This window comes from Halichoerus grypus, chromosome 3 (genome assembly GCF_964656455.1).
Source record: "Halichoerus grypus chromosome 3, mHalGry1.hap1.1, whole genome shotgun sequence".
Taxonomy (NCBI): Eukaryota; Metazoa; Chordata; class Mammalia; order Carnivora; family Phocidae; genus Halichoerus; species Halichoerus grypus.
Window position 1 is genome coordinate 78,544,891 of NC_135714.1, and position 25,097 is coordinate 78,569,987.

A 25,097-nucleotide genomic window follows, 5' to 3' on the forward strand; every position below is an offset into this window, starting at 1 on the left:
AGTTATCGAGAGTAAGTTAGAAATATTTATCCTTTTTTCTTCTATATCCTTGGAAAAAATCCCTTTATACAAAATCCTATTTTTTTTCAAAAATGTCCTTTACCAAGTGTTTACATTTTCCTAGAGAGAGACAGAACACACATGAACACACATGCACACATGTTAATCTACATTACCTAGTGCCAGAAACAATGCAGTCTGCCTTAATAAAGAAAATATAGGCTATTTACACGTTTAGGCTACTAAATATGATGCTTCATAATGAAGAAGTGTATAAGAACATGATTATGTAAATGTATATCATAGTTTGGCAACTAATTAAATTTGTGAATTGTTTGAGCATTGCTTTATACATTACCTAGGACAGTCTTTTATTTTAAGCCATTTGGAAAAAGGAATTCACCAGTGCCGAAAAAGAAAAAGAAAAAAAGAAAGAGAAAATTATCATACTTTAACACAGTATGAAAATTTTTATAAAGAGACCTAATCTCGTGACTTGTACTGCCTAAAGATGTACCAGGATCTATTCTAGTGAAGTATAAATTAGTTATTGATCAAATACTGACAATGGCAGATTTTAGTTCCATTTTTCCATCATTCTGACAATATCCACATGGAATGCTGATCTTTGTATTCATTTTGCCAAAGTAAAACATGATCGTATTCTAAGGGAAAAAAATTAAAAAGTATCAATTGTCTATATACTTCAACTAATTGAAGTTTTCCTTTAGAAAATCCATTAATTGATTCAGAGGTACAGGTCTGTGATTCAACAGTCTTACACAATTCACAGCGCTCACCATAGCACATACCCTCCCCAATGTCTATCACCCAGCCATCCCATCCCTCCCACCCCCCACCACTCCAGCAACCCTCAGGTTGTTTCCTGAATTTAAGAATTCCTCATATCAGTGAGATCATATGATACATGTCTTTCTCTCATTGACTTAGTTCGCTCAGCATAATACCCTCCAGTTCTATCTATGTCGTTGCAAATGGCAAGATTTCATCCCTTTGGATGGCTACATAATATTCCATTGTATATATATATATACCACATCTTCTTTATCCATTCATCTGTCGATGGACATCTTGGCTCTTTCCATAGTTTGGCTATTGTGGACATTATTGTTATACTCATCAATCAAATCACTAGAGGTTCATCAATGAGACAAGCTGAGATTAGACAAGCCAGCTCAGAGAAGAAGAAATGCCAGTCAACCTACAGAATCATAAGATAAATAAATGGTGGTTGTTTTAATCTAAAAAAAAAAAAGAGAGAAAAAAAAGAAAATCCATTAATTGAAAAAAAAAAGACTTCAAAATTTTTGCCCTTAGTTAATGTATGCTGCTTAAATGGAAACAGTAGTTTGCCTGTGATTTGGTGCTTCATTTTTGCAACTTGGTGGTGATGAAGTTTCTTAGATCAGTATAATAAGAGGAAAGGCCTGATCTAATCTGATTGTAGGTTCAGACAATTGTATCCTCTCTTCCCCATTTCCTCCCAATCATATTATCCCTAACACGGAAGAATCCCTCTTTCCTCTGTCTCAGAGTATATTGATGATTTAGAGGCATTAATGAGAGCTATGGAGACAGTAAGAGCAGTGTGAGAATGAGAGAGGGAGAGGCTGAGGGAAAGGAAGGGAAAGGGAAAGGAGGGGGAGAGGAAAGGGTAGGGAGGGAGAGGGAGAGAGCATGCTCTCTCTTATGCTCCAGACAGCATGACTGTTTGACCTTCACAATTTCCCTCTTGGATTCAAAGACAGCAAGAATAACTTTTATTGTTTATTGATTAGCTCTAAAGTAATAATTGTGAATCTGAAATTCACATAAATATCATTGAAAATTAGCAATAGAAGAAAATTTGTCTACTCTGTAGGACACAGGATAAAAGAAAGAAATTATTTTTAAATTAATAAGAAGACTTAAAGAATAAAATATTCCTTGGAAATACTTTTTCTCTACAGAAGCCTTTAAATTATATACCCTCAGCAGAGAGACAGGCATTATATGAAATTCAATTGATGCTAGCAAATGATTAGATATCATTTACTTTTTTATATCATAATCCTAAGAAAGGACAGATTTATGTTCTCTTCTGTTTAATAATTGCTTTTGTCTGAGTTAATTTAGAGCATCATTTACCAAATACATATGCATAAAAAATGATTATTAGTTCTCAAGAAAATACTTCAATAGATTGTGTATTGTGCCATTAATGGAAGGTATATTTCTCAAGACATATGAAGATGCCTCCACATAATTCAGTCAAGCACAAATCTGTCCAGTGATATGAATTAGGTAACAGAATTGATATGTCAGCATTTTGGATGTAATTGAAAAGCTTCAGATTACCATTACCTCTATGCTAAATAACATACTTACATTATCCCCTAGATTATAGACAACCATACACCTAATTATTTTATTTTTGGCATGCATTGTAGAAGAACTCTTACTCGGATACTAGAATGAGAGAAAATGTTTTCCTATGTTTTATCACCCTTTCCTGACCTGCTTGAAAATCATTAACTTCCTAGAAATTGGAACAAAGAATCAATGGCTATCGGCATAAAGTATACCTTCAGTAGTGTTGCTGATGTTTTCCATTTTGTTTCCCAAAAGGAAACTTTGTGATTTAGTAAATGATTTTTCCACTGAAGAAAATGTTGCAGATTGAAAATATGCTCATTTGCCTGAAATATGACTGGGCTAAATGATTTCCTGTAGGTAGAGAAAGTCAGAATTTGGTTCTGCCAATGTTTTTCCTTTATGAAAGAGATCTATAGCTAATAAAGCATGCTAAGAACCAAGAATGAATAAAGTAAGTAGATCTCATTATTGAACACTTAAACATTCCCTTTTCATCCTCATAACAACCCTATGGGTAGGGCCTTTTCCTCACATTTTATTGATGAACAAACCGAAGTTGAGCCAGGATTATAGAATAAATGGATGGGGTAAGACCAGACCTGTCCTGCTCTGTCTTTTACACCTAACTACCACAGTAAATGACTAAAACGCAATTGAAATTTATTGGCTCTGAAATTGCCACTCTCATGGAAATGACTGTGTTTACTTGGATTTTTGTTGTTGTTTTTTGTGTTTGTTTGTTTGTTGTTTGTCTGTTTTTGTTACATAAGCCTAAGAAAGACAGAGTAAAAATTTACAAATCCAAGGAAGTTCTAGAAGGAGAGATTAGGATTTGGGGATAATTTTTGGATTTTATTTATTTGTGATATTCTAATGATCCATAGAAAAATGTCATTTTTTAAAAGTTTTTTTTATTAATTTGAGAGAGAGAGAGAGCACATGTGTGTGAGCAAGGGGAGGGACAGAGGGAGAGGAAGAGGGAGAGAATCTCAAGCAGACTCCTCCTGAGCATGGAGCCTAACACAGGGCTTGATTTCAGGACTCTAAGATCATGATCTGAGCCGAAACCAAGGGTCCAATGCTTAACCGACTGAGCCACCCAGGTGCCCCAATGTCATTGTTTTTAATAAGTCAAGAATGATTCGTACAGTTTTTCAAGATTCTATTTTTCTTAATAAAATCCTTACCAAAATAAAAGTAGTAAAGTCAGTTCCATGTTTTGAATATAATCACCCAATTTATCACTTATATTTCACTTAAAATTTTGTAACCATAGCAATCATTCAATTTTTTCTAATTTTTTCCAACTCTAATTTTTTCTAATGATTACACATATTCAAGTAAAGCAACAATGATTGAGCAGCACTACATATGAGGTGGTGAGGTTGATGTTGTGAGAGACATGATATATGCCCTCAAAATACTCCCAATCAAGTAAAGGGAATTAACATAAGTCTTAATATCTCTCATAGAAGGTAGAATATGAGGAATTCAGGAATGTAAAGTGTAGTGATGGGTCAGAAGAGGTCAGTGGAAGCTTTAGGGAAAAAACAGCTTTTAACTGGGTCATGGTTGGCAGGCAGCCAATATTTGGACAGAGAAAGGAATAGATGGGAAAGAGAAACAGCATTCCAGAAAGAAAGAAAAGCCTGAGAAAAAGCACAGTAGTAATGAAAAACAGAGACTATTGAATATAATCTAATGTAATTCTCCTGAAAAACATGAATAAGATTGACCGTGGGACCATATCTTGAAGGTCTTTGGATGTCCTCTGAGGGAATTTGGATTTCATCACTGTCTTTGAAAGAGATCCATCAAACACCTAATATATTCTTTCAAGTTACAAACTCGAATCAGTCTGTAATGTAACCTAAAATGATGGGTAGATTTATTCAATTTTTATATGAGAGTTGTAGTTTTGAAAATCACAAGAGATCTGTAACATGAAGTGAGACTGTCTATTTCCTTGTCAGAGATCCATAGATGTTTAGTCTGCTTCAAAAAGAAATATTTCCCTTTGTTGGAAAGCTAAATTAATCTGTTTTCCTATGTAAATACTCATTACAGATATAGTTACAACCATCTCTCAAGCCAACCTATTTCCCCCTTAAATATGGTTCACTTAAATACATGATATGAGGAATAGGAAATAAAATGAGATTTTTGCCAATTATTCTATAGCTTAAAATGCCAATAATTAGTGACTGTGATAGACTATACTAAAACTTTTTTTTTTTTTGCTAAGTATTCTCTATGTGATGAAACAATGTGTACTTTAAAAATGATGTTTATGAGGAAAGGATAAACATGTTTATAATGTATTTAGTGGAAAGTTTACAGAAGTGTGCTGATAGCATACTCTACAAAATATATAAAAATGTAAAGTAAAATCTTGAAGGACTTCTGCTAGCTTATTAACATTCTCTCTGACTTATTGGGTTTTACTCCTATTCCTGTGTTCACTGTTACTCTCCTAATTTTAAGACATCAGTCCTGCTGATTCCAAAAAAGCTCTTAGTATATTCTCAATAAAAAGATATTGCCATGTTTTGAAGAAATTCATCAAGGTGTCCTTTACTCCATCTTACCATCCCTCCTTATCCCAAAAGTCTCTAAAAAACAGATTATATGCAGGTATAATGTATTAAGACTTTGTCCCTTTTCCTTTTACCATTTAAGAAATGTGAGATGTTCTCTCATGTTAAACTTAAAGTAATAGGCCACTACATCCCTTGTCATGCAAACAAGATGCAGATGCACCTAGTGCTACTTACTTGATGTAGTGCAAATGTAAAATAGGGTTTCCTGAGGGAAAACTTACAGGCAGAGAACTATCAGAGCACAATATCCATAAGCTCTCAGACCAGTTATGGCTGGACGGGGTGGATCACAGAAAAATCTCCAGGTGAGGGCACTTCCTATTAAAACAAAACAAAACAAAACAAAATGAAACAAAACAGACAGACAAAACAGAAAACCAGCAGACAGAGAACATCACAACTAAGGTGGAATAAGAACTTTCTTGGTGAGAAAAAAAAAAAAAAGCTCTTGATAAAAAGGCTGCACTCCCAGAACTCAGTATCTATTATCAGCCAGTTCTTCAGTGAGATGCCCTAGACCTAAGGAAGGGCTTCTTGCCTTCTTGCTCATTACCAAAAGTGGAGGAATGGGGCCTCCAAGGTTACTGAATTCCTCTCTTGTCATTTGTTTAATGTAGTCTCGGTCAAATCCCATTTCTACATAGCTGAATAGCTAAGTAATTAGTGCAGTTAAGTGATGTAACATCTGGTGGTTCAAATAGGAAAAACAGCTCAATGATGATTTAGTAGTAAGCCAGAAACTGGGATGTGGTTGAGAGTGGGTAGTATATAAATCGTATTACCTATTATTTCTGGCTTAAATGAGCTTATAGTTTCACTGTCGTTTGAGAGGGGAAATAGACACATGTGAAAACATTTCAATAATCACAATGCTCCAAAAATCCAAAATGAGTTGTAGAAATAATCATTGGTATATATTTGTTCCTTTAGCAACTTTATGATGCAGTTATATGACAAAATAAACACTCTCTAGTCCAATAAAATGATAAAAAGTGACTTTTCATGATTTTAGGAAGGTTAATATGAAGTCTGTTGAATGTCACTTAAAATTTGTTTTTTAGTTTTTCCTCTTTTGCCTTGTTCAATATCAAATTTAAAACAAAGAAGATAAAATTAACATCTAGGAGTGTGAGAGATGGACTTTTCTTTTTCAACATGTGATCAGAGTTTTAACAGTTTTGTTCAGTAACTAGCCTCCCAATTACTATTTCTATTTTTATTTTTCATAAGGCAACATATACTCACCTTACAAGCAATGGGTGATGATTAGACTAAGATTTTTTGGTACATTATTAAGTAATTAGTCATTCCTGTAGATATTGCCCTTTTACTTTTAGGTTCCAATACTTGACATGACATTATAAATGTAGGGCTATTTGGAATAATCCCAAAATGATCCATAATAATTGAGCAAGTTAATTTTTAATGTATCTTGAAATTGTCAAATATCTATATAATCATTAACATCTTAAACTTCTACACTCAGATTAAGACGGGTATATCCCATGCTCAAGAGTGTAACAATTTTGTTAGAATCTCAACAGGTAAATTTTTGACATTCTTCACGAAAAATCAAGCAATATTATATGTGCTTCAAACACAGCCTACATTCAATCAAAATTGTTTCTTAAAATTTTGGGCTATTAATTCAATATTTAAAAAAAACACAAACAGATGGAAATTTTGGCAGGCCATTTCCTGAAGCACTTTTAAGTTGGAATAATTATATATCTACATTATTTTCTTTAATTTCATGATACTAGATTATTTTCTTCATGTTATTTCTATATTTTTCCCTTACTGACATTTAACATTTATTGCATACTGATAATCTTCCAAGTACTTAAGTATTATTTTAATTAATAACGATAAAATCAAGCATATGTTGTTCTTACCCCAAACTGTAGACTCAGAAACTAAAGTCAAGAAGTTTCAGTAAATTCTCCAGAGTCACACAGCTGTAGTTAGGAGCCCATTCTTATGTCCCCATTCCACTTATCTTAGGAGAAAATGTGATATTGAGAGAGGGTTGAAATTATATTATTATTGATTTTTTCTTTTAATTGCCTTGTATGGCCTTAATTAGATCCAGACTTTTTTTTAAGACTATTTTTTTTTTTTTACAGCCGTTTTAGGTTCACAGCAAAACTGAGAGAAAGTTAGAGATATTTCATAAACACTTGCATAAACTGCCCAATTATCAACATCTGCCACCAGTGATACATTAGTTACAACTGATGAACCTATGTTCACATATCATTACCACCCAAAGATCATAATTTATTTTTATTTATTTATTTATTGTTTTGTACAGTAATCTTTTCTTACTTTTTAAATTTTTTTAGAAGCAACTGATGAGTTTTTTTTTTTATTAGTTAAATGTTCAATTAGGCAACATATAGTATCTAGACTTTTGTTTAAGAAAAAAATGCATAGTCCTAGCCTTTGGAATATGAGTTGTCCTTTACAGTTATACAACAACTTTGATGACTCAGTTTCCTTTACAGGCACCTTTCACATCACTAAGATAAATAATAAAAATGTTATTATCTGTTCAATGTATCATTTCCCACAGGTGCTGGAAACTTTCAAGCCATTGAGAGAGAAGCATTTGAAGTTGTTTATATTCAGATTATTTGCAGTTGGTCACAAGGTAAGTGGGATACCAAGGGAAAAAACAAAACAAAAAACAGAATACTGAATTTCATAGAAGAGTGACTTTCAATTTTATCAATTAATAAGCAACTATTTTAAAACTAGAGTTCTTTATTGTTTGGCTGTATATTAATTAGTAGCCTCATTGACTAAATAGTAATAAGAAGAATGAATCTACAGAAGAGTAAACAAACCTAGACTTACAAAACCCACACTCATCACAACATTGCATCTAGAGCTGCATGCTCCAGCAAGGGGGTCGGGGATTGGGTAAGGGTTGAGATGAAGAAGAGAAATAAAAGATATTGACCAGCATTTATTAAAGTCTACAGTGTGCTTGCTACTTCACTTGCCCTGCCTAATTTAGTCTTCCAACAACTCTTATTATGTAATCCACTCAAGAAATGAACGATTGGAAGCTAATAGAAGTTAAGTAAATAACTCAAGGTCAGTTACATGAATGCGAACAGAGAAATTTAAATTGACAGAATAAACAAGCAATAATAATAAGGTGAGATAGATTACAGATTGGTTGATTACTTTTGCTTTGATTTGCTCTACTTTCTCTGATACTTTTAAGCTTAGCAATTCTTTATTAGATTTCTTGATGCTTGAGTAAATGAGTAAATATCTGTTGTAAAGATTTCTGAAGTAATCAACTCAATTATTTCCATTTCAACCTCCTTGATTCCAGACTTTGCAAATTAAAATAGAAATTTTAAGTGAGGTCTTACAAATATGTTTTTTTTTTTTTTTTTAAAGATTTTATTTATTTATTTGAGAGAGAGAATGAGATAGAGAGAGCATGAGATGGGGGAGGGTCAGAGGGAGAAGCAGACTCCCCGCTGAACAGGGAGCCCGATGCGGGACTCGATCCCGGGACTCCAGGATCATGACCTGAGCCGAAGGCAGTCGCTTAACCAACTGAGCCACCCAGGCGCCCAAGGTCTTACAAATATGTTGGTAACTGAGAGGTTTAACGGTTACAAATGTATATCCATAAAGTGAGACCCATTGTATTTACATAATTTGCAAATTTAGCAAAATAGGAGTGAAATAGGAGTCTTGAAAGCTAAGAGTATGTGGTGATCGGAAAATATTCAATATATCCAATTTTTAAAAATTTCATGAAGAAGGTAGTAGTTCATGAATTATTTATTCATTAAAAGAAGCACTTAATCCACAGGTGGGCTTTCCAGAGTTTTGTACTTCCTTGAAAGAAGGTTTATGGTTGGGTAAGAAGGCAATGTGTCAGCAATTAAATATTAGATGATAATTATTAAAAGATAATAAGGATGAGTATGATCTGTTTTTTAACATGTGAATGAATAACAAGCCAATTTTTGCCCATTTGGCTGCCTGGGAATTATTGTTTTGGGAACAGATTTTCAGTTTCAGTATACTGTTTCTGGGAATTAGTCCCAGAATGATATATAATCAGACCCAGCATCTTTATCTTTCTATTTTTTCCTTAGATAAATATAAACCTCTTTCTGAAATACAAGGTATATCAACAAACAACAAACAAAGTCCTGTACTGAAACGTGTAAGTAGATCTGAGGAGGGCTCAGCTTCTATTTGTGGGCTACCCATGGTTTCTTGGCACTGCAGATGGACCACGTGGACAGAATCCCAGGGCCCCTGTGGGATAAACCGGCGTGGAGCATAGGTTGTTGATAATCATGCCTGACATGTGCTTCCAGGTATTTGGCAACTAAAAGTACTGTGTACATTTGTCAGCTAGCCAGTCACACTCAGGATTCAGGGTAGGCGTGGAAGGAAGAAACTAAGATTAGGAAAAGTTTTAAACTTCAAGAAATTACCTGATATTTACATCTTTAGCAAAATGAAATTTTTCTTTAAATTAATCAGAAGACATTGACTTTTGGTTTCACCACCCCACCCCTTTTATTGGCTTAGTTTTAATTCATTTCTAAGGAGACTAAAGCATAGGTGCTCTTTATCTGCTGCCAAGATCTATACTCTGAAGATTAGGTAGCGATTCTGAGTGACATGTTGTAAGTTTTGATCCTATAGTTGAGTTGTTCTTGTTTTTTTTTTTTTTAAACTGGCAAGACTTTGCTACAGATAAGTAAATGAATGAATGAAGAGATGAATGAATAAATGAAATAACAAATGAAGCTGAGATTATTATAACTCTTGCTTCAGAGCATGTCAACTTGTACTTTCTGAGGTGCATGCTGGGAAGTTTTATTACAGTTCCCATAGATGGATTTCTTTTTGTGTTTCAAAGTAAAATCATTTCTTTTAATAACATTCTCTGTCATTATCTTTCAGGCAAGCTACAATTTTCTCCTCTATAAACAACTAATGTCAAGTACACTTTTGACTACATGAAGTATTAATTGCCTTTTCAATATATTCTAGCAATGTTATGTAAGTATGCTTAGATTCTTAGTACTAGACACATCACAGATTTTTTCCGTAGGCAATAAAACTATTTCTTGTAAAACAATATTCTCTTACAGTATTGAAAAGAGCATATGAAAAATTCAGCCGTTAATCATCAAAGATGTATGTCTATAAGTTTAAAAAAAAGTAGTTCACATATTCTTGAAAATCATTGCTCATTCTGCCAGAAAAAAAAAGGGAGGGCATCTTATTGAGCACTGTAGGCTACATAATAGGGGCTGTTTTTATTAGTCTCAGCTAAAGGCTTTATCAGGTTTGTGTTTTTCTAGATTGCTGAATGTAATGTGTGAGGGGTATTTTTATTGCTTCAAGACGTGTAGTCAGTCAATAATTTTTCATTATCATCTTAGGCTAATAATGTGGACAATATCTCCTATAAAGTTTACATTTATTATATTTAAGAACTGAAGACTTTCTGTGAAAAGCATTTCTCTCATACAGAAGTAGCACAAATTTTGCTGGGTGTACCTCATTTATATAAAAAAAGGTCCTATTTAAAAGTCTAACTTTACAAGATCACTTAGGAGGGTAGAAATTGGTGTTCTATACAATTTGTGGGAGTTCTTAAGCTTTTCAATTAATTAAGTCTTTTCTCAAAAAAAAAAAAAATCTGTTTCTTTGAAAACATCCAAAGAGCAATATGATAAAATGAAAAGGATAAAATTATCCATACAGCTACATTCTGAGATATCCAATCTTTTTTTTAAAGATTTTATTTTTTTTTATTTGAGAGAGAGAAAGGGAGAGAGAGAGGGAGAGCTAGCGCGCATGAGCGGAGGGTGGGGGGAAGGGGCAAAGGGAGAGGGAGAAGCAGACTTCCCACTGAGCAGGGAGCCCAACATGGGGCTTGATCCTAGGACCCTGGGATCATGACCTGAGCCGAAGCATGAGCTGAAGGCAGATGCTTAACCAACTGAGCCACCCAGGCACCCCCTGTGATATCCAGTCTTAACATTATATTTGCACCATCAGAATTGTTTAGGGTATCTGTATGAATTTATTTTAAAATTTAATAGAATTAGAATAATAGTTCATATACTGTCATTAGCCTAATTGATCTCAGTGATGTAAAACCAGTATATTTCATATAAATAAGTGCATTTCTATTATGCCATTTTACATGGCTATATGAAGTTCCATCTTAAGGATTTAGCTTAATCATTCAAACCCCAATCTTATGATGTGATAATTATTAATATTTTTCCTCTATATCAAATAATGTTACACTAAACATATTTACAGCAAAATGTTTGTGTACATCCTTTATCATTTTCTTCGGATTATTAATAAAAATGGAGTTGCTGATTATTAATAGTTAATACCCATATGTCCAAGGTACTCTTCCAAGCATTTTACATGGATTATCTCCAAATGGAGTGTACTATTATTATTTTTATATTAAATATGAGGTCGCTAAGGCATATCAAGTTCAGGTAACTTGATCAAGTTTACAAGTGGCCCCAGTCTATGCTCTGCAGCACATCAAAGAATGCATATATACTTTAACTCAATTAGTTAATATTACTAAATTTTTCCCAAGTTACAACAGGCCAGTTGATCTTAATTAGCAATGGATGACTATTACCTTTCTATGAAGTTTGCATTGATTCATTAAGAATTCACAAAATACCTTATGCTATTATGCTAATATGGTTCTAGTAACTGAATAGGACTGAATTTGACTATTTGATAACCTACCACATAAAAGTTTGTTATACTTAACTTTCCAACAGCATGTGGGGTGCCTGGGTGCTCAGTAGGTTAAACGACTGACTCTTAATTTTGGCTCTGGTCATGATCTCAGGGTTGTAAGATTGAGTCCCACATCTCACATCTAGCTCAGCGCTGGGCATGGAGCCTGCTTAAGATTCTCTCTCTTTCTCTCCCTCTCTCTCTGTCTCTGCCTCTGCCTCTCCCTCCACCTCTCTCTCTCTCTCTCAAATAAAAACAAACAAACAAAAACAGTCCATCAGCATCTGTTGCTATTTCCATTTCTATTAGGAATTGAAGTCAAAGTTTCGATGATGGATAAATGCTTTGTTGGTGGCTGAAAGGTTGTAAAGACTATAGCATAGTTAAGCTCATATGATTCTCCCAGAACTTTTCCTTCTAACCTGCTCTTGTAATTTCACATTGACTGAGCCCAAGGATGTGCACACATGCATCACACTGTGCACTTCCACCTATCTAATTTCTTCAATTACTTAACTAAAGTGAAATGAATGCCGAAAAGAGGTGTATTATAATGAGCTTGCTCCATTAACCTTGAAGTTCTGGCCTAATTTTTTGGAATTTTTGGAAAGAAGCTGGAAAGAAGCATATCAGTCTAACTTCATATGACTTGTAATCAATATTAGAGATTCCTGGGTAGAATAAATACCAAGTTGCCAAGGCAAAACTGGATTGATATTAATATATACATTTGAGTCGTCTGCTTGGAGAAAGATCTAAAAGCACAAGCTCATTCACTAGCCTGTTGTGATTTGAAATCACTCCAGAATCTATCATTTACAATAGCCAGTAATTTCATATTCTGGTATCATCAGGTCAGAGTATTTGACACCACTAACATTTTCAAATACTATATGCAAAAACCCTATTCTAGTAATTTGAGAAGTTGAACAAAGAAAATACCAAATATTTTATAGGTAGAAAGAAAAGAAGAAAATAAAAAAAAAAAACCCTCAATATTTTGAGTTAAAAACTCATTAAAAAAAAAATGACATGGGGTTAAGTTTTAAGAAAACAAAACAAAACAAAGAAACAAAAAAACCTCTCCCTGAAGCAAATAATACTTCTTAATATATATGTATTTGAAACATTATCTCTGGATTACTTAAAAAGGAGTTCTCTACCTTTTCCTTAGAATTGATTCAATTTTATTCTGAGGATTTTATATGTGGGTAAATCCAGATTCATGTACCATTTAAGGACTGTGATATTTTAGAATGATAGTACGAACTTTCAGAAGCTATGAAACTCATTGTTCCATAAATAATTTGGTAGATTCTTTTAAGTATAATTAAATTTCAGTTACTGTCATACTTTATACCTTTTTTGAGCCATTAGACTATTTTTTAAGTTTTTTTCATCTCCTGAATGAAATTGAAAAAAATGAAAAAGTAGATCATTTTGCATTTTCTTTTCCTGTATAAAAATTGAACAGTGTTGCAATGTATTTTATGAGAGTTCTTTGGAAGAGCAAAAAATAGTAACAGGAACACAATGATCACATTTAATATTTTCAGTCTATTGAGTATTCAAATTACAAAACAAAATAGTTGAAACAGGTGTAAAAATGTTGATTCAATTAGTGCAGAAAGCCCTTTGATTTTTATCCATAAATTGTAAAACAAATGTTTTTCTACCTTTCTTTTTTGCTGGTCAATTTACATGCTAAACCGTAATTCGAATCAGCCCTCACTTTGGTAAGCCAGCCGTACATCCGTTCCACAGACCCCCGTTTTAATTGGAATGGGTGCTCTGTTTCATCTTTGCAAACCTTTGTGGGAGGTAGTCAGACTGGAATGGTGAATCTGAATTGACCCGTGTGGCGGGCGCTGCTGATGCTCTGCTTGGATCCCCTTTGGGAGATGACGCACCCGATCTCTGCCGCCCTGAGTGCTGGCGGCTGGTAGCTCACAGCTGCCTCTTCCCCTGAATTTTGGCCTCCGCTAATGGGAACTGCTTGGCACTGAGATGGGAAATTATGCTCCCCTTCTACCTCCCAGGCAGCCAGTGACCAATGACGTACTCATAAGGGTCAAAAATTGGCTGAGACCTTGCTTCAAGGTGTAAGAACTGAGCAATACCATTCCCAGTCCAGGACTCCCTGTGAAGTGAACTTGAGGCCCGACCTCACCTGCACTGTTACCTGCTCCTAGCGTTTCCCTAGCCTGGTCTGCTTCCCTCACTTGCTACAGGTGGCATCGAGAGTGCTTTTCCAAAACAGGACTTACACAAGAATCTGTTTCTCAAACTCTGCTTGTAGTGAATTTGATATAAGACAATCTGGTATCCTTACTGGAAAACAAAACAAAACAAAAATCAGTGTCAGTTGATGTCGAAAGGATGCTTTTTAAGTGTATATTGAGAAAGTTCCAGATGCTTCTAATTTTGTGCATTCATTTAAAATGAGAATTTTTAAAAACTGGATTCAGAGTATTGGTTTATTTCTTAGTCCAAGTCTGTTTGCATTTAAAATCAAGGTTGTTGCCAATTGTAAGTAAAATGAAATTGCTTTCATAATATACTTTCACAAAAGTTGTATTTTTACCTTTAAAACAAGGTTTATTCTTTTCCCACCGTAAGAGTGAGGGAATTTAATAATACCAAAAAAAAGACTGTCAACTTTTTGTAGAAGGTGTATAGTTTAGTAGATAGAATCAACAATGAATATGAAGAAAACCCGAATCTTTCCATAAGCATGCTGGGTTCCTCATCATATTTCTCCGCTTAAATGATATTGACGGTTGTCCTTATTGAAGAGGAAATAAGTATGTGCTTGGAGCCTCGCAGACAACCATTCATCATTCTCTCATGCAAAAGATAGAACCCCTGTGCCAGCACACAAAATCCAATGGCAGCTACAGCAGCAGAAAATCAATAGACTGTATTAGAAAACTCAGAGGCTAATCAGAGCGCAATCTCCAGGCGTGATGTACTCCAAGAGAAGCATTGCTTTAGGACATAACTCAATTCTCTGAACACCACAGACTGTAGCTTAATTCAAGCATTTAGGGGGGAAATGAGGGTCTTTAAAATATACATTTTGTTCTTTATTGCCTCCAGAGAAGCTTCAGTGCAGTAGTGTAATGAATAATGATAACATACATTCTTAAAAACTGATGTTAGCTCAGTCATTATGCCCAAATAGAATGAGAGCCCATGCCGTGTGAAGCAATGAGATGTCATTAGTAAGCAGCATTTCTGCTAAAAGGAGGACACATATTGTTACTTGTTAAACACACTATTAATATCTGTAAAGGTAAATGACAATTGGTTCTTTACTTTCCTAAGCAGTTGCATGTTTTAACTGATGCTGAACTCTAAGTGAAGCTACATACCCAAATCAAAATTTATTGTGTGACAAATTTCAAGTGAGTTGAAACTGACACTGTAAAATAAAAATACATGTAGGTTAAATTATTCAAAAATACCAGGCTCTCAACAATACCTGAATATTTTGTCCTGGTATAATATTTCCCCCCTTGGGAACTCAAGGCACTTTGGAATAATACATCGTATGGCAATTTATCTAAATTCTTTCTAGAGTAAATAGAATATATTCTTAATTTGGGTATTTTTATTTTTTGCCATCATGGAAGTATATATTTATGCAAGATTATACCATTGATAAAGTTTCTTCATATCGTATCTATCTTTTATATGTATGTAATTTTTATATTTTTAAGTCATCAAAAGTCTCCGTAAGTTTGCTTTTTTTGATAAATTTATCATATCTCCACATGATTCTGAATTATATAGAACAAATTCCTGTTTCAGTATGAAAGGGACATTTATGTTTTTAATGAGCCTCTGATTTTATCTTAGGCTAACAACTTGAATTTAAATATTGTATAAATATATGCATTTATTGTAATAGATGAATGTCAAGGTCAATTTGAATCTAATAATCCCAGAAAAATGAAATAACATCATGAAAAATGAAGCCCTGCTTGGAAACAAAAGCTAATTAAGAGTTTTTTAGTGCCCCAGAGAGAGAAGTGTATAGAGAGTAATCATAGTTGGTTTAAGATTGGCAACTCTGTCGGATGTGACAGCACCATCGGCTCGTCCCATGCAGGCACAATCAGGCATCTGGGATGATAATTATTAGACTTCAGGACACTTCTTGGAAACTGTCCATGTCTTAGAGTGCTTACAAAAGCGTGCCTTCTGGAATTGCCATAGTTTTATTAATAAATTAATAAATGCTTTATCAATATTTGTTTATCACTTTACCTCTGAGTTACAGCTATTTTGACATGCAAAAGAAGAGTTCTGCAGAATTAAAGAAATACTTTTACAAAATATAAGTCCTTTTGGCTTCCTTTTAGAAACAAATCTTATTATTTACAATGCCAGTATTCAAAATTCCAAATATACTGCTTCTGTTGAATAATACTAGTGAATAAGCTATCATAAATAAAATGAGTGAAAGGATCTGATTCTAGTACAAACTTAAAATATTTTACCTATTTTTACTAGTTAGCAATTTCGAGATGACTTCTTTTTAAAGGTTTTTAAATAAATGTTCGTGTGTGTGTGTGTGTGTGTGTGTGTGTGTATTATCCTAGTACAATATTCACTTAAAAATGTTATTTGGTAAGTATTTTTTAAGGTTAGCGAGAAAAGACTAATTTGAAGCTTCAGTGGATAGTTCTCTGGATAGATTGAACTATACACTGAAACTGGTTGAGTCTGTGTTCTTTTCTGAGAGTTAATGTGATTTATTCATCAAGGCATAGAACAGGTCCTGCCACTCTGTAACCTTGGGTAAGTCACCTCAGTGTGTTCTTGTAGAATATGAAGACATTTTATTGACTGTAAACAATTTACCAGACATAAGTCTGACAGAATAAAACACAATTTTACAAACACATTTATATGCTACAATATGAAGATGTTTTCTCAAACTTTTATCCAACACTATTCTCCCAAATCACATAAAATCCTTGTCCCATAGAGGCGGCTGAGTGGCTCAGTTGGTTAAGCATCTGCCTTCAGCTCAGGTCATGATCCCAGGGTCCTGGGATTGAGCCCCGCATTGAGCCCCGCATCAAGCCCTGCATCGAGACCCAATTTGGGCTCCCTGCTCAGTGGGGAGCCTGCTTCTCCCTTTGCTGCTCCCCCTGTTTGTGCTCTTTCTCTGTCAAATGAATAAATAAAATCTTTTTAAAAAATCCTTGTCCCATAGTTTTTAGCAAAGACACAGTCTTATTATAGTCTCTCTGTTTAAGTTCCAGAAGTCTTCAAATATACCCAATATATTATTGAAAAATCTTTTAGATACAAGTAATGGAAACCAAATTTAAACATAACAAAAAATTGGCTGGCTTGTATAACCGGGAAATCTATAGCCTATGGCTTTGGGTGCTACTGGGTTCATGAAATTGATGATGTCAAATCCATGTTTCTTTCATGCTCAAATATTCCACCCATATGGTTGATGAAAAGTCTGCTGGCAGAAACAGACTCACATCCTAATAACTTATCAGTGCCAGTGTGAATGGGGCATTCCATTGCAATGAGACAATGTCCCTGGAAAAACTCTGGTCTAATTTTGTCACAAATATTTACTGAGTGAACAAACCTTCTTCCCTTCCCTGTATCAGTTGCTATAGCATAGGGTTACTAAAGTCTGATTTGCCACACCTGTATAATGGTCCCAAAAGCATGAATAGGAAGTGGCAGGGTCAGCTCATTTGAAGACAAGGAAAAGTTCCAAGAAGATGAATGGTTCTGCCATCTCTCCTTGTTCTTAGATCTATAACTAGACTGGACTAGTCTAGACTGTGCCTCTAACTAGACTCAATCATTAGAAGGTCCCAAAGGGTAAGGTACAAAGTGTGACCTGTGAAAATAACTGCATGATTATTTTTAATATATACTTACAGAAATCTGGGGAATATATATAGGAATGGATTTTAAAGATGTGGGGTAATGGCGGAAAGAACATTAAGTTAGGTCAGGCCAAATGTACTGATACAGTCCCACTAAGCAGATTCTGGATTCAGTGTTTGAAGATATTAGAAAGGACTCTAACAATTGTTTTGATTGTCTGAAACGTGGATCCTAATGTGCTTATCCTATATGAAGATAAAGTTTTGGAATTGTCTTAGTATACTATAGAAGATGATGTCCAAAGCTTTAGAGAGATTATAATGTTAGACTGTATTTATCAGGTTAAGACATGCTCAGTCATGTTAGAAGGGTCCATAGGACATACCTTTCATGATAAATACAATGAATAAACTTGTGAGAGGACCCCCAGCATCCCTGAAGAGTTTTATGGTCATTTTTCTATGCAGGTCAGAAATTGCAGTGGGGAATGCTGCCATCAAACTGGGGTCCCTAAATGCACAAGGATAATGGAATACCAGGATGGTAGAGGCCAAGTGGTGGCACTAGTTACAAAGACAAGATAATTATGGCTAGAGAACAATTCTCCATGAATAACTGATGTTTCTGCATATTGCTGATTCTTAGCAAAGGCCTTTATAGCAAAGTTAAGAATATTTCTATAAGAAAATAGTTCATGATAGTAAACTTAAAAACCTCTGTCTCTCCAGAGACATTTCAAGGTAATAAAAATAAAAAATCCTTCCTCTCTTCACTAGAGACATTTGTTTACATTCCAGTATAAGAATAAGGCCACTCTCTCTCTGGAAGGTAGGACAGTCAGGTCACCAACAGACCTAATTAGTTCAGAGTTTCCTAATTTTTAAATTTCTCTCCTATGATCGAGGCCGCTGTATGTGCAGGTAATATATGCTCCACATTGTGTCATCCTGGAAAGGTAGAGGTTTGAGTAATCAGGGTTAAAATACTGTTCTAGGTCCTGCTTTTACTATGAGTAACAAATTTATGTTCTTTGCCTCTGATCCATGGATCTTATGTCTTCTTATTTCTTCTCTTGGTGTGTGTGTGTGTGTGTGTGTGTGTGTGTGTGTGTGTTTTAAACCAGGCTAACTTGTTAGCTTACAAGTAGAGTAAAAGCTCAGATTCTTCACTGTGTCTGACTTATCATTTGATACACATAATAAATTTTAATGAGGAAAACTATTTTTATAAATATAAAATACAAAAGGAAAAAAACTTGATAAAATATTTTTGCTAGTGAAAAGGATTTTTAAGGGAATTGTGGGTAACCTTCCTAGATAAGTAAATCAGAATCCCTGAGAAATGGGATATGATGATTATATTCATCAGAATAAGGTATTTGTTTACAAAATTTGACAAAATAGTCTGCTATGTGTTGGTTATTAAATTTAGATGAATTAAATAATGCTAATTTCTTGTGCATAGATTGGGTGCTTAAAGACATAGTGTGACAACATGATATTTATCTCCAAGGAATCTTCAGTAGTGGTAAAGAGCTAAAACTATCTCCTGTAACAATGGCAGCTAATACATTGTTATAGGTGCAAGTTTTGGTGCATGTATGCAGATTTTGGAATTTCGGGAAAATAGAAATTTCTATGGGATGGAGTAGGAGAGAAAGGCTTCATAAAGCAAAGCGATTTACTGATATTTAAAGATTTTAAGATTCAGTTTTAACTGAATTAAATTTTTAACTTCTCTGTAGCTAAATATTTTACAATAACTTTTATTAACAAGTTAACATTTCTCTGTTCTCTGTTAGCATTATCCCACTTCACATAGTTATATCTTTTTTATTTTTAAGATTTTATTTATTTACTTGAAAGAAAGAGAGAGCAAGCATAAGCGGGGGGTGGGGGAAAAAGGGAGAAGCAGGCTCCCCGCTGGGCAGGGAGCCTGACTTGGGGCTGGATCCCAGGACCTCAGGATCCTGACCTGAGCAGAAGCTTAACCAACTGAGCCACCCAGGTGCCCCTTCACATAGTTATTTCTAACTTGAGCCTACAGAAACATGCTGTGGATTAGCGGGTAGATTCATGTGCATTTTAAACATCATATATAAATTTCAAACAAGTTTGGTCTTGAGCAGGGTTGATTTAGACCCTGGAAGATACAGATTTTTCAAGATGAGGCAGTCCCTGCTAAAAATTCTTCAATAGATTCCCATTATACTTAATATTAAATCCAATCCCCTTAACAAAATCTGCAGGGCATCTGTTTGATTTGTCCCCTGCTTATTTTTCCGATCTCATCTAATGCAATTCTCATATCACTCATTAAGTTTCAGCCGAACTAGCCTTTGGACTATTCCATGACAATATTAAACTCTCTCACTTCAACCCATCTGCATTTGCTGTTCTTTTTGCCTGGGAAGGTCTTTCTCCAGCTTCAATTAGGATAGATTTCCTTCATTCACTAAAGTCTCTAACTGCACTTCTGCTGAAGTAGACATTATTTTCACCAATTTTGGAACATTTTCAGAGATATTATCTTTAAATATTGTGTTTCCCATATTTTTTCTTTAATTCTTTTCTGCTGCAACTGTGGAAGATAATTTTGTCTTATCATATATTGTATTTTCGATTTATGTCTCTGGGAATTTGGGGTAATTTTCCCAGTTCCTTTATTAAGTTGTATCTAAGCTGTTGTTTATATTTCCATTGAATTTTTAAAATTTTAATAACTATCTTAATTTCTAGAATTTCTATTTCTTTCCAAATATCCATGTTTGTGGTAGTCTATTCTGTCATTATGATTTTTAGTTTTCTTTTACTTTTTAAATAATTATGTACATATTTTATAATTCATTTCTATATAGTCTATTATCTAAATGACTTTAGATGGGAATCTCATTTTTGGTATAAGCTGACTCACTCATGTTTTAAATTGTTTCAAAGCTTTGATTCCAGTGTTTGGATTGTGAGTTTATTAACAAGTTGCATCTTGTTTGAGCCCTACATTGGGAGTGCTGGGCACTGTTAGCTATAGAAATATCCTATAGAGAAGCTTTGTATTTACTTCTTCAGATTAAGCATATGACAGAGTGCAAATTTGCTTTCTACTTGAAATCAGAGCTTTGGTTCTGTGTCTGAATTTTTCATGGGAAATCTTTTTTCCATACACAGAACCATAATCAGGCAAGTTTTCTTGCTACTTCCTTGAGTCAATAGATAGATTTTCCAGTCTCCTTTCTGCAGAAAGGGCTGATTTAGTAGAGTCCCAACATAAAGTGTAAGGCCCAAGTTTCTCTTCTAGCTCAGCACCTCACATGAGCCCATAACCACATTGCTTGTCATCCTTTGGGCATTAACACTACTTTACTATCAAGTTCCATTTCCAGCCCTTAGTTCTCTGGGCAGCCAAAATATTAGCTCATGAGTTTAACATCCTGGCTATAGTTTCCATTATTGCTTACTAGATTTATTAGTGGAAAGGTCCCATATAAGCATACTCAACCAAATTCTAGAGTCAGGAGTTGCCACCCTTTCAATATTCTGTATTCTCTTCTTCTTTTTTTAAAAGATTTTATTCATTTATTTATTTATTTGAGAGAGAGAGTGTGTGAGCGGGTGGAGTGGCAGATGGAGGGGGAGAGAGAGAGTCCCAAGCAGACTCCCTGCTGGGAGCAGCACAGGGAGACCTGAGAACCCTGAGATCATGACCTGAGCTAAAATCAAAAGTCAGATGCTGAACTGACTGAGCCACCCACACACGCCCCACTATTTTCTATCTAAATATCATATATTCTTTCTGTAGAACATATCATTTTCCATGGTTTATAATTACAGTTTTTATTTCTTTCCTATATATGTTGAATAGAGAGAAAAATATTATATATATTATACTCTGCTGGGAGCTTGGTGTCTAGAGTATAGCTTAAACACAAAGTAAAGGCTTACAAATATATAATCATAATTACCAGACATACATAACGAAGAATAGCACATGGTTCCAAAGAAAGAAGAAAATTCTACAATAGAAGTTCTCCCTCTGGGATGGCCAAGTAAGCACCTAACAGGTTGATCATCCCACAAATAAAAACCATAAACTTTGGACAATAATCTCTGGTACAGTGAAAAAAAATAACAGTCATACTGCAAAGGGAATTTTGATATGAAAGAATGGAACAGTGTCAAATGAGTTTCCAACAGTTAGGGCCTTTAGCCTGAGAGTAGACCATGGTCAGCAGGCATCTAAAACTCCAGTAGAAAACATTCATAAACTTCTGGGCCTGAGTAGCCATTGAACAGAGCATATGGCAATCACAGACACTGAAAATTGGTTGTGGGGATCCTAGAAAATAAAGATCCAGAGTTGGAAACCTCATATTCTGTGTATAAATTCTTCACAAATCTTTAGCTGCTCACTGAAACATGCATGCCTGTTTTTTACAGACTGAAAGGAACCCTGCTAAGGGACAATAAAGGGTGTAAACTGAGTTTTGAGTTGTTGACTAAGAGAAAGAGTTTTATTTTGAGTCCAGCCAAGTTAGTTGCCTGCTAAAATAAAAACATCAAAATTCTTCATAGGAATACAACAGAATGCATAGCCTCTTTAACATAACATTCATAACATTTGGCCCAAAATAAAAATTACTTGATATATGAAGAATGCAGAAAATTGACCCATTCTTTAGAGGAAAAAAAAAGATAATCAATAGGTACTAGTCCCAAGATATTAGAAATAACAATAATGACATAATAACAGCTAATCTAACTATAATAAATGAGGTGAAAAAAAGTGAATTTGATGAAATAAACAATGAAAACTTTACCAGTGAATTAAAACTACAAAAAGAACTAGACGGAGATGAAAGAGCTGAAAAATATAATATCTGAAAAAAATCAATCAAATGAACTTTGAGTTGAATAAGGAAAGACTAAGTGAGATTGAAAATAGATTAATAAAAATTATCTGATTTGAGGACTATAGAGAATAAAAAGATTGGGGAAAAATGAGGATAAGCTTAAGATTGTTTGAATAACGTAAAGAAACACTAACATATATATAATTGGAAACCAAAAAGAGAAGGAAGAAATATAATGAGGCAGGAAAAACAGCTTGAAGAAATAATGGATGAAATTTTTCACATTTGGCTGAAAGTTATACATTTGAAAAGATAAGAAGATCAAAAATCCCCAAACTGGATAAAGATTAACAAGCCTAGATACATCATAGTAAAACTACTTAAAACCAGCAATAAATAAAAATCTTGAAGGCATCCAGAGACAAATCATGCATTACATCCAGAGGAAAAATGATTACAATGGTAGCTGTTTTCTCAACAGAAAACATAGAAGCCGAAAGAGAAATGCATAACAATATTAAATGCCAAATGGAAAAAAAATATTAACCTAGAATTCTAAATCCATTGAAAATATCCTTCAAGAATAATGGCTGAAGATATTTTTAGATAAAAGTAACTAAAAGAAATAATCACCAGCATACTGCACTACTAAAATATTAAATGAAGCTACAAAACTTAACACAATTAGCAAAAGATGAAACAGGTCTATGAATACTAAATAAATGGATCTTATTTTCAAAAATCACCCCACAAAGAAAAACCCATGCCCAGAAGATTCCTTATGAATTATTTTAAAAGATCAATTTTATATAAAAAAAACTTTCATAAAATACAGGAGGAAAGAACAGTTCCCAGTTAGTTTATAAAACCGGAATAACTTTCATACCAACTCCTATTAATTATATCACACAAAAGGAAAATACAGACAATATCACTTATGAACATAGAAGCAAAGATTGGTATAAAATATTAGCAAATTAGATCCATTATTGCATACAAAAAATAGTATACCATGACCAAATAGGGTTTATCTGAGGAATGTGAGATTGCTTTAACATTAAGCACTAAACAATGCAATTCACCATAACAGAATAAAGAAGAAAAACTCTATAGTCATTTTAATAGAAGAAGAATAAATTTTGACAAAATGCAATTCTTACTCATAAACAAAATACTCAGCAAAACTAAAAATAGAAGGTAACTCTTTAGTCCAACAAAGGGCATCAATGAAAAATCTACAGTTAACATCATACTTAATTGAATATATTTCCCCTAAGATTGGAAACAAGGTAAGGAACGCTCTTCCATTCTTTTTCTAGTGTTCTCTTTGTTGATGTTAAATAACTTGTACTTTGAATAGGAGCATTATTCATAGTAGCCAAAAACTGAAAGAATCCGTGTGTCATTCAAAAGGTGAATGGATAAACAAACTAAGGAGTATTCGCACAAATACTCCTGAGCAATAAAAATTAATGAATTAATGAAGCACACAATGACATGAATGATTTTCACAACTATAATGCTGAATGAAAGGGGCCTTAGACAAGGAGTATATATTGTATAGTTCTATTTATAAGAAGTTCTTAGAAGAGTCAAAATCTTAACTATAATAGATAAAATCAGAACTGTGAAGTCCTCAGAAGAGAGTAAATAGAAATTGACTGTGAAGTGATATCAAGGAATTTTCTATAGTGATAGGAATGTTCTATATCATAAAATTTTGAACTATATATACATTTGTCAAAACTAAGCTAATATGTAAGAGAGATGTGTGCATTTCATTGTATGTAAATTTTATATGCAAGGAAAATATCTGTAAAAATATTTAACTAGTCAGTGATATTCAAACTAAACTGTTTAGGGAGAGCTGTACAGATGTCTATAATTTATTTTAAAGTACATCTAAAAAAAAGAGATTCTATGTTGCATGAATAGAGCCAGAAATACATAGACAAACACATGATAAAACAAGAAGAGTGAATGTTATTGAGGTCAGAATCTAGGTGATGGGTATACCGGTATTCAGTATAAAATTCTTTCAACTTTTATATATATTTGAAATTTTTATAATCTAATGTTGGTGGAAAAACACCTACTCAGAACCCTTTATTCCTTACCCAAATATTACATAAAAAAAAAAACAAACAAACCAGAAACAAAGATGAAATCCATGGCCTATAAACTTCATGAAGGCAGGGGCCATATCTGTCCTTTTCACTGATACCTGACATGTAGGCGGTAGTCACAAAAACATAAAGAATATTTGTTGACTGAATAAATACATAAATTCACTTTCTCCTACCATTAGGTTAACTTCCTATTCATGTTTTATACATACTCTGTAACAAATAAAATAGTAATATATATACCAGTCTGTAGGGATCCCTGATGTCATAGACCATTTGATAAATGCCTAAAATGTGTAATCAGGTTCAGAAAAAAATATATATATTTCTCACAATTAAGTATTAGATATTTAGGCTTAACAACCTGATATCCATTTGAAGAATTTAGAACCTATGCCAAACAGTTCAGCAGAAAAGAGAGCCCAAGAAGTTTGGAACTAATCACCTAAATAAAAGAAGAACTGAAGGAGCAAACAGATTAAGAAGGAGAGGTAA